At 37.6% G+C, this 8,523-nt stretch overlaps 1 pseudogene; it reads right to left on the minus strand.

Moving 5' to 3' along the window:
• Positions 1–4,791: 4,791 nt before the first annotated feature.
• On the minus strand, positions 4,792–5,522 carry LOC122476812 (annotated as a pseudogene).
• Positions 5,523–8,523: the final 3,001 nt, after the last annotated feature.

An 8,523-nucleotide genomic window follows, 5' to 3' on the forward strand; every position in this document is an offset into this window, starting at 1 on the left:
TACAATTTAGTGATTCATCACTTACATATAACATTCACAACACATGCCTTCATCACAAGTGCCTTCCTTAATACGCATGACCTATTTAGCCCATTCTCCACCCACCTCCCTCCATCAAACTTAAGTTTGTTCTCCATAGTTAAGACTCTTATGGTTTGCATCCTTCTCTTTTTTTTCCCTAACATTATGCTGATCTGTTTTTTTTTCTTAAATACCACATATGAGTGAAATCGTGAGGTATTTGTCTTTCTTTTGGTGCAATTGTAAATGGGATTGATTCCTTGATTTCCTTTTCTGCTACTTCATTAATGGCATATAGAAATGCAACTGATTTCTGTACATTGATTTTATATCCTTTGCTTTTGTTGAATTCATGTATCAGTTTTAGCAATTTTTTGATAGTCTTTTGGGTTTTCTATATAAATTTTCATGTTGTCTGTGAACAGTGAAACTTCGAATTCTTATTTGCTGATTTGGATGTTTTTTTTTTTTCTGTCCAATTGCTGAGGCTAATACTTCCAGTCCTATATTAAATAACATTGGTGAGAGTGGACATCCCTGTCTTCTTCCTGACCATAGAGGGAAAGTTTCAGTTTTTTCCCATTAAGGAAGATATTAGCTATGGGTCTATCATATATGACCTTTATAATGTTGAAGTATGTTCCTTCTATCCCTGTTTTGTTGAGGGTTTTATCAAGAATGAATGCTGTATTTTGTCAAATGCTTTTTATCCATCTATTGATAATATCACATGGTTCTTATCCTTTCTTTTATTAGTGTGGTGTATAATGTTGATTGATTTGAAATATTGAAACGCTCCTGCAGCCCAGGAATAAATGCCACTTGATCGTAGTTAACAATTCTTTTAATGTAGTGTTGGATTCGTTTTGCTAGCATCTTGTTGAGAATGTTTACATTCGTGTTCAGCAGGAATATTGGCCTGTTGTTCTCCTTTTCAGTAGGGCCTTTGGTTTTAGAATGAAGTTAATGCTGGACTCATACAATGTGTTTAATTACTGATTCAATTAATTTACTGGTTATGAGTCTGTTCCAGTTTTCTATTTCCTTCTGTTTCAGTTTTCGTAGTTTGCATGTCCTTAGGAATTTATCCATTCCTTAATTTTTTTTTACTGTTTACTTTTGAGAAACAGAGAAACAAGGTGTAAGCAGGGGAGACAGAGAGAGGGATACACAGTATTCAAAGCAGGCTCGAGGCTCTAAACTGTCAGCACAGAGCCCGATGTGGAGCTCAAACTCATGAACCGCGAGATCATGACCTGAGCTGAAGTTGGATGCTTAACTGAACCACCCAGGCACCCCAGTATTTATCCATTTCTTGCAGATTTCCCCATTTGTTAGCATATAATTTCTCATAATATTCTTTTTTTTAAATATTTATTTATTTATTTACTTATTTATTTATTTAGACAGAGTGAGGGAGAGTACACATGAGCAGGAGAGGGACTGATAGGGAGAGAGAGAAAATCCCAAGAAGGCTTCATGCTGTTAGTGCAGAGTCTGATGTGGGGTGGGATCGCATAAACTGTGAGAACTGGTGCTCTGGTTCTCAGGCACACTTGCCCTAGTTCAGAAGCACAGGCAGAACTTAGGGTGCAGGGCTCAATGTAAGTGTCTCAAGCCTCCACGTGGGTGCTATGCTGTCCACTGATGTTCGTTCATCCTGATAGACAGGGGTAAAAATGGGACCAGCCACCTCTCTAGTTCCTGGAGTGGGGAGATCATGCCCACCACTGCTCAGGAATCCCTCAAAAGAATGAACAGTCTCCCCTCTTTTGTCCCAGGCATACCTCTAAATACTGCCTTTACCTTTTCAGTATCTGGACTGTCTGCCCACCTGGTGGTACAGTGCTCCTTTGTTTTATCTCAGGTGTACAGGCTGGATTTCAAAACTCCAAATTTCAAGGATCTGGTGAAGCATAGACCCACCCTGATCCTCTGTGGAAGGGTCACATTCTGAGGTGGCTGGCGCTATTTTGTCCCAGAAGGGCAGGTGCATGAATGCGCAGGGACTTTTAGGTTTATGGCAAAGCATAGCAAAAGCCAGTGTCCAGGTTAGCTGTCTTCAGCAGGTTCCTCTGTTCTTTTGCTAATGAATGGGTCTGCTCAATGTTGCCTGCTGGCTCTTTTGTCCCTGGAGAAGCAGTGCCACTTCTCCCAAATGCACTCCAAGAAGGAGAACTGTCTCTCACAATGCCCCACGGGATTCTCAGACCACACTGTCTTCTCAAGGGCCTTTTCACTCCTTCTCCACAGGAGCACCTCTATGCCCATTAGGCTCCACTTGGTTTTGGGTCAGACTTCTAAAATTTCATACTTAGAGTTTCACTGCTTGTAAAAACTTACGATAATCAGCCCTCTCATTTTTCCCATCAATTGTTTTGGGCAAATGTTTTACTTGTGAATGCCCTGCACCCTGTTCTTCTCTCTCTCTCCTCTCTGCCTGATCAGGCTCCCTCCCCACCATAGCATGGGGGTGTGGGGGGAAGGTAGGGAGGGGTAGGTTTCTTTTCTCCTCCAAATTCCATCACCTCACATCCTACCATCCATGATGTGGCCTTTTTTATCTCTCTAGTTGTGCAGTTTGTTCTCTCAGCCCTCAGATTGATTTCCTAGCTGTTCATAATGACTTGATATTTATTTAACTGTGTTTGAGAAAGGAGTCAAGTATAAAGTTCCCTTACTACACTGCCAGCTTAACTTCCCCCTCCCCCCCCCACACAAGCAGTAATATTTTAAAAAGGAATATTTTTGTCTTAGGAATAGTTTACAGCAGTGGGATTAAAATATTTATTAATCCATTTTGTCAAAAAATGTGGTTTCATTCAGGCTGTGTTGTTTCTTTATAGAGCAAAAGGGTAGCTTTTGCATAATTCTTAAGGGCCGTAGAATTTGTTGGCTTTGACTTAAAGTCACCAGCTGCATTAGCCTGAGTCGTCAGCAGCCTGTTCTTTGAAGCTTTGGAACCAGGCATTGACTTCTCCTCTCTAGCTATGAAAATCCTAAATGGCATCTTCTCTCAATATAAGGCTGTTTAATCTATATTGAAAATCTGTTTTGTTGTTTAGCCACCTTCATTAATTACCTTAGCTAGATCTATTGGATAACTTGCTGAATCTTCTACATCAACACTTGTTGCTTCACTTTGTACTTTTATGTTACAGAGACAGCTTTTTCCTTAAACAACATGAAGCAATCTCTTCTAGCTTCAAACATCATAGAATTGAAGAGAATTAGGTTTATGCTCTGGATTAGGCTTTGGCTTAAGGGAATGTTATGACTGGTTTAATTGTTTATCCATACCACTAAAACTTTTTCCATATTAGCAACAAGGCTGTTTCACTTTCTTATCATTTGTGTGTTCACTGGAATAGTACTCTTAATTTTCTTCAAGTACTTTCCCCTTGCATTCACAGCTTGGATAACTGGTGCAAGAGGCCTAGGTTTTTTCCTATCATATCTTTTTACATGCCTTCCTTTCTAAGGTTAATCATTTCTAGCTTTTGGTTTAAAGTGAGATAGGTGTAACTCTTCCTTTCACGTGAACACTTAGAGGCCACTGTATGGTTACTAAATGGCCTAATTTCAATATTGTTGTGTCTCAGAGAATAGGGGGGCCCAACGAGAGGGAGAAAGATCAGGTAATGGTTGGCTGTTGGATCAGTCAGAACGCACATAACATTTATGTTCACAGCCTTGTATGGGCATGGTTTGTGGTGCCCCCAAATAATTATAATATTCACACCAAATATTCATAATCACAGATCACCATAACAAATACAATAATATTGAAAGTTTTGAAATATTATAATTACCAAAATGTGACACAGAAATGCAAAGTGGGTAAATGCTGTTTGAAAAATGATGCTGATAGCCTTGCTTGAAGCAGGATTGCCACAAACCTTTAATTTGTAGAAAATTCAATATCTGTGAAGTGCAATTCAGCCATGTGCAATAAAGCAAGATATGTCTGTAGTTGAAATCAATGACAGGTTGCATCATAGCATAGACATAGGAGAAGTCATACTTAATTCCTTCTGAAAAAGAATTTTTTTGTTTTTTTTAACTTGTTCTTAAGAATTTCAGATGTAGAAGGTTTATTTGCCCAGAAATTTAGAGATTTACAAGGGAAGTAAATGACCCTGTTTGATCATTCTTAAGGAAGTTATTAGTTGCACAGATCTCCATATTTCAATAGGATGCCAATTTGAATAAAGAAAAAGATGTGGAAGCTTCTATGCTATAGTTTGACTGTTTTAGCTTGTCTAATGTGCAACTCTGGCTCCCTTAATTGTTTAGAAATCCAAAGCAACACGATTAGTAGCTCCATTTACTCCCGACTGATGATACTGCATCTGAGAAATGATTTCCTTCCAGATGGAACAATCTCAGATATTCTTCTAGAAGAGAGTAACCAGGCTGGCTTTAAGTCTGGTTATGAAGTCAAATGTGGAATTTTTGGAAAGAACCGGGGAGGGATATTTGACACAGGAAAATGCTTGTTATGGATGGTGTGGGTGGAGATTGAGGCAATGTGTATTGCCTTCAAGTAGTTTTAGGGATTCACATACAAAAGCAGAATTGCTCTGTATCACTTAAGAGTGCAAAATGTGGATCAATTGGTAGAAATTACAGGAAGTCAGAATTTAGCACTTTAGAATGCTTAAGGGATGTCACAGTGGAATAGATTGTCTTGTTAAGGAGTGATCTCCCTCTCCCTGGAAGTGTTTAAGTTGAAACTGGAGGACTATAAGCCAGAGATAAATTATTTTTAGTTTGAGCGCATTTTATTTTTAGACAACCTACATGACATTTTTTTCTTAAAAACAATGCCTCCACTCCAATAAAATCAAGGTCAAAATAAATGAGGAGCTCAAGATGACATTAGTCCCATTTTTCTAAGTCTTAGTGCTGTGTGGATGAAGAGCAGTAGGCAGTTAGGACAACAGGTGATACATCCAAAGTAATAGCCAAATTCATTAACATTTTTTTTAATTTCTAAACTTCCCTGAAAGAAAATCATACATACATGAGGTCACACCATCCTCACTGTAGTCCAGAAGAGCAACCATGACATATGGATTCATGTTTTCACCAATAAAGAACTGGTAGTTTTTGAAATTAGCAAGGATTTTCTTGATTTGTTCTGAAGCCCCTGCCATAAAAGGTTTGACTCTTTCTGGCCTCTACTCTTCAAGTTTGCCTTTGATTAATTTCATGTTAATCTTTGATGTACTTCTCGCAGGCTTCCTTTGTGAAGCTGGTTTCCTGCCAGTGATGGATCATGACATTATCAATACAAGTGATTATTGTGCTTTTGGTACTTTTGCACACCAGACCTTCAGTGGAGGCATTTTCACCAATGAGCAAGCCATCAATGTTACCCTCTGTTCTACTGACCATCTTCTCTTCCACCTCTAGGCACTTCCAGTCTGCAATCTCCAGATCTTGCAGATATCAGAGAACATCTCATTATGGCTTATAAGGTCCTAGAAGATTATCATGATGGCAGCTGGAGAGAGATGGTGGCAATGTCAGCTTAGCAGGAGCCAGGAGTTCTAAGTGAGCTTGGTGCAGCTAGAGTGACAATCATGGGAAGGGAGGAGCAGGTGGAAAAAAATGCCAGTGATATTGGAAAGATTTCTTTGTTGCCTTAAACAATGATCTGAAACTGTTTAAAGTCTTTTATTCTTTTTTTGAAACTGTTGAAAGTCTTTTTAAGTTTGAGGTTCTACACCAAAATTGACCCAGTGGATTTTGTCTATAAGATTACTATTTTTTGAATAAGGTATCATCATCAACAAGCGTTTTGGAATGGCTATTGAATACACAGGGCTGTGTTCATTCTTAAAATTATATGTATGCTTGGGGATCCTGGGTGGCTCAGTAAGTAAGGCATCTGACTTCAGCTCAGGTCATGATATCATGGTTTGTGAATTTGAACCCTGTATTGGGCTTTCTGCTCTCAGAGCAGGGCCCACTTCGGATCCTCTGTCTCCCTCTCTCTCTGCTCCTTCCCTGCTCATGATCTTACTCTTTCTCTCAGAAATGGATAAAGACATTAAAAAATTATATATATGCCCACCACATTTTAAAAATTACATTCTGGTAAAATACTAAAAACCTTCCAGCCTTTAAAATAGAATGTGTGAAAGTCTACTTTCTAATCATTGTATTTTGTGATTCCATTTTGTTTCTGCCAAGTGTAAAAAAAACCACAAGTACTACTAAATGTGTGAATGGTAATGTCACCCAAATAGTTGCTTAACATGTAGTTTTTTGCTGCAAAAAGTTTGTGACAATAAATGCAAGACTCCTGGGTTCTCTACTGCTCCATAGTTCTCATCTAACTCTTGGACCTTGGGCAAGTCACTCTTATAAACATAAAAGAAGTTTAACAATATTCAGTTCTAAAATATTTCCCTGCTACATTGGGGTCAAAGTGCTATAGAGATTCAAATATGTCTGCACTCCACTACATTAATCACCCTCTTCTCCACTTTGAGATTACTAAGGGAGATATCATATGAGAAACAATGGCAAATGAGAAAGCAAAGTGTGACTGTATTATTACCTGCACTTGTAAAAAGTCTAGCACTGAGATTAGTGTAAAACCTGTTGGAGAGCAGGCTTAAACTGGAAACTTAATGGGGGTCTCTTCCCTGACCCCAAATCAGTCAGACCAGCCAGTAACTGGCTATATAGTACAGCAAACTGAAAAGATATACTTGAGAGGAGGTGAGCAGGCATTAGTGGGCCATGCATTTGGTTCATGCAAAGAGGATGTAAAATAGCTTCCAAGAGAAATAAAGAGAAATAAAGAGAGACAGAAACATCAAACCTCAATGATATTTTCATTCATAGTTATTTCACTCACTAGCATTAGGTAATCCAATTATTATACTAGAATCTGCTCCATCAGTTAGTTCCACTCCTATTTGTGGATTATTGTTATGCGCTGTGTGTGTGTGTGTGTGTGTATTGCTTTAGATAAAATTTCAATGTGGTCTTAGAGGCCTATATATTCCTTTGGAGTCCTGTATATACTGTCATCAAGACATGGTTCTAGGGTTTGTGTTAGTTACCAGGTATTCTGCTCTAACACAGAATCCTTTTTAATTTCCTGAAAACCTGACAGGTATTGATTCATGAGCAACCAACTCAGTCTGGGGTCACTGCCATGATAGGTATGGGATAGTCACTTTTTCTTTTATGATAAAGACACTAAAACTTTCAAGCGTTTGGAGTCTTCAATGTAAGAAATGAGCTTAAAGTTTAGGATTTTTATATCTGCAGAAACAAGTACTTATAGAGATCAATAAAGTCCTTAAAATTGTGAAAATTATTAATAACACCAAATCACAGAATGATGAATCTATGTACTGTCATTACTTGAAACTTTAAAAAGTTTCTCTGAGTATGATGTGAGGACTGTTTACATCCACAATCACTTGGGTAAATCACATGGTTAAAAAAAAAAAAGCAAAAAACCCAAATCTTGGGTGTTTAGAATTTCTGGAAATGAAGCTCATGAACTTGCATTTTAAACAACCATCTTCTTCATGATTCTTATGCATTTTAACTTTGAGAACTATTGCTTTAAAGAGGTAGATTTAGAATCAGTAAAATAAGGTACATTCTATAGTCTAGTATGATGGAAAACACACAGACGTGGGGAGGAGGAGGCCTAGAATCTAGTCCTGGATTTATCCTTATCATCTGGGAGATCTTGGGTAAGTGATGTTAACCCTTTGAGCACCATTACTGTTCTCTGTAAAATGAGAGATTTTATCTGGAGAAACTCTAAGGTTTTCTTCAGCTCAAACACTGCACAAATCACACACAGGCCATTAAATTAATTGAACTTGTTCCAGGAGGTCATAGGGCCTATCACCCAGCACAATGCCTGGCACGTAATATGAATTCAATAAATGTTAGTTATGGAATGCAGACAGAAAGTATAAACGTATTAAAACAGGAATTAAATAAGTTTTCATTTGGTAGATATGTAATTGGCAATGTGTTAAGAAAAGGTAGGAAAACATTTGGGAGTGATCTTTAAGTGTGTGAAGACAAATTATATATATCTCCCAACATCATTTCTTGGTGGCCATCAATACTTGACTGGATTCAACCAACTCAAATTTATTTATTAACACAGTTTCTTTTGACAACTAGCCTTTACTTAGGTAAGCAACCACCCATCAACTTCTTAGCAACCACACATGATATTTAATGTCTGTCTTGTTTGATATTTATGCTGTCTTGTTTGTTACATTTTATCCATTTAAATCTATTTTACTTTTTCTTCAGAGAATAAACCGATGTATATTTTTTATCAATTAATTGTCTAGATTTTATAATACAATATTTTCTTTTATTTTTAGGTTACACACTTCTTGATTTTTCTTTATTTGCCAACAATGTGTAATATTTTCTTCCCCTTAGAGACAAGAAGGAGATAATTTTGTCTTACTTTTAGGAGAGCTGTTCAACATTATAGCT

This window comes from Prionailurus bengalensis, chromosome X (assembly GCF_016509475.1).
Source record: "Prionailurus bengalensis isolate Pbe53 chromosome X, Fcat_Pben_1.1_paternal_pri, whole genome shotgun sequence".
Taxonomy (NCBI): Eukaryota; Metazoa; Chordata; class Mammalia; order Carnivora; family Felidae; genus Prionailurus; species Prionailurus bengalensis.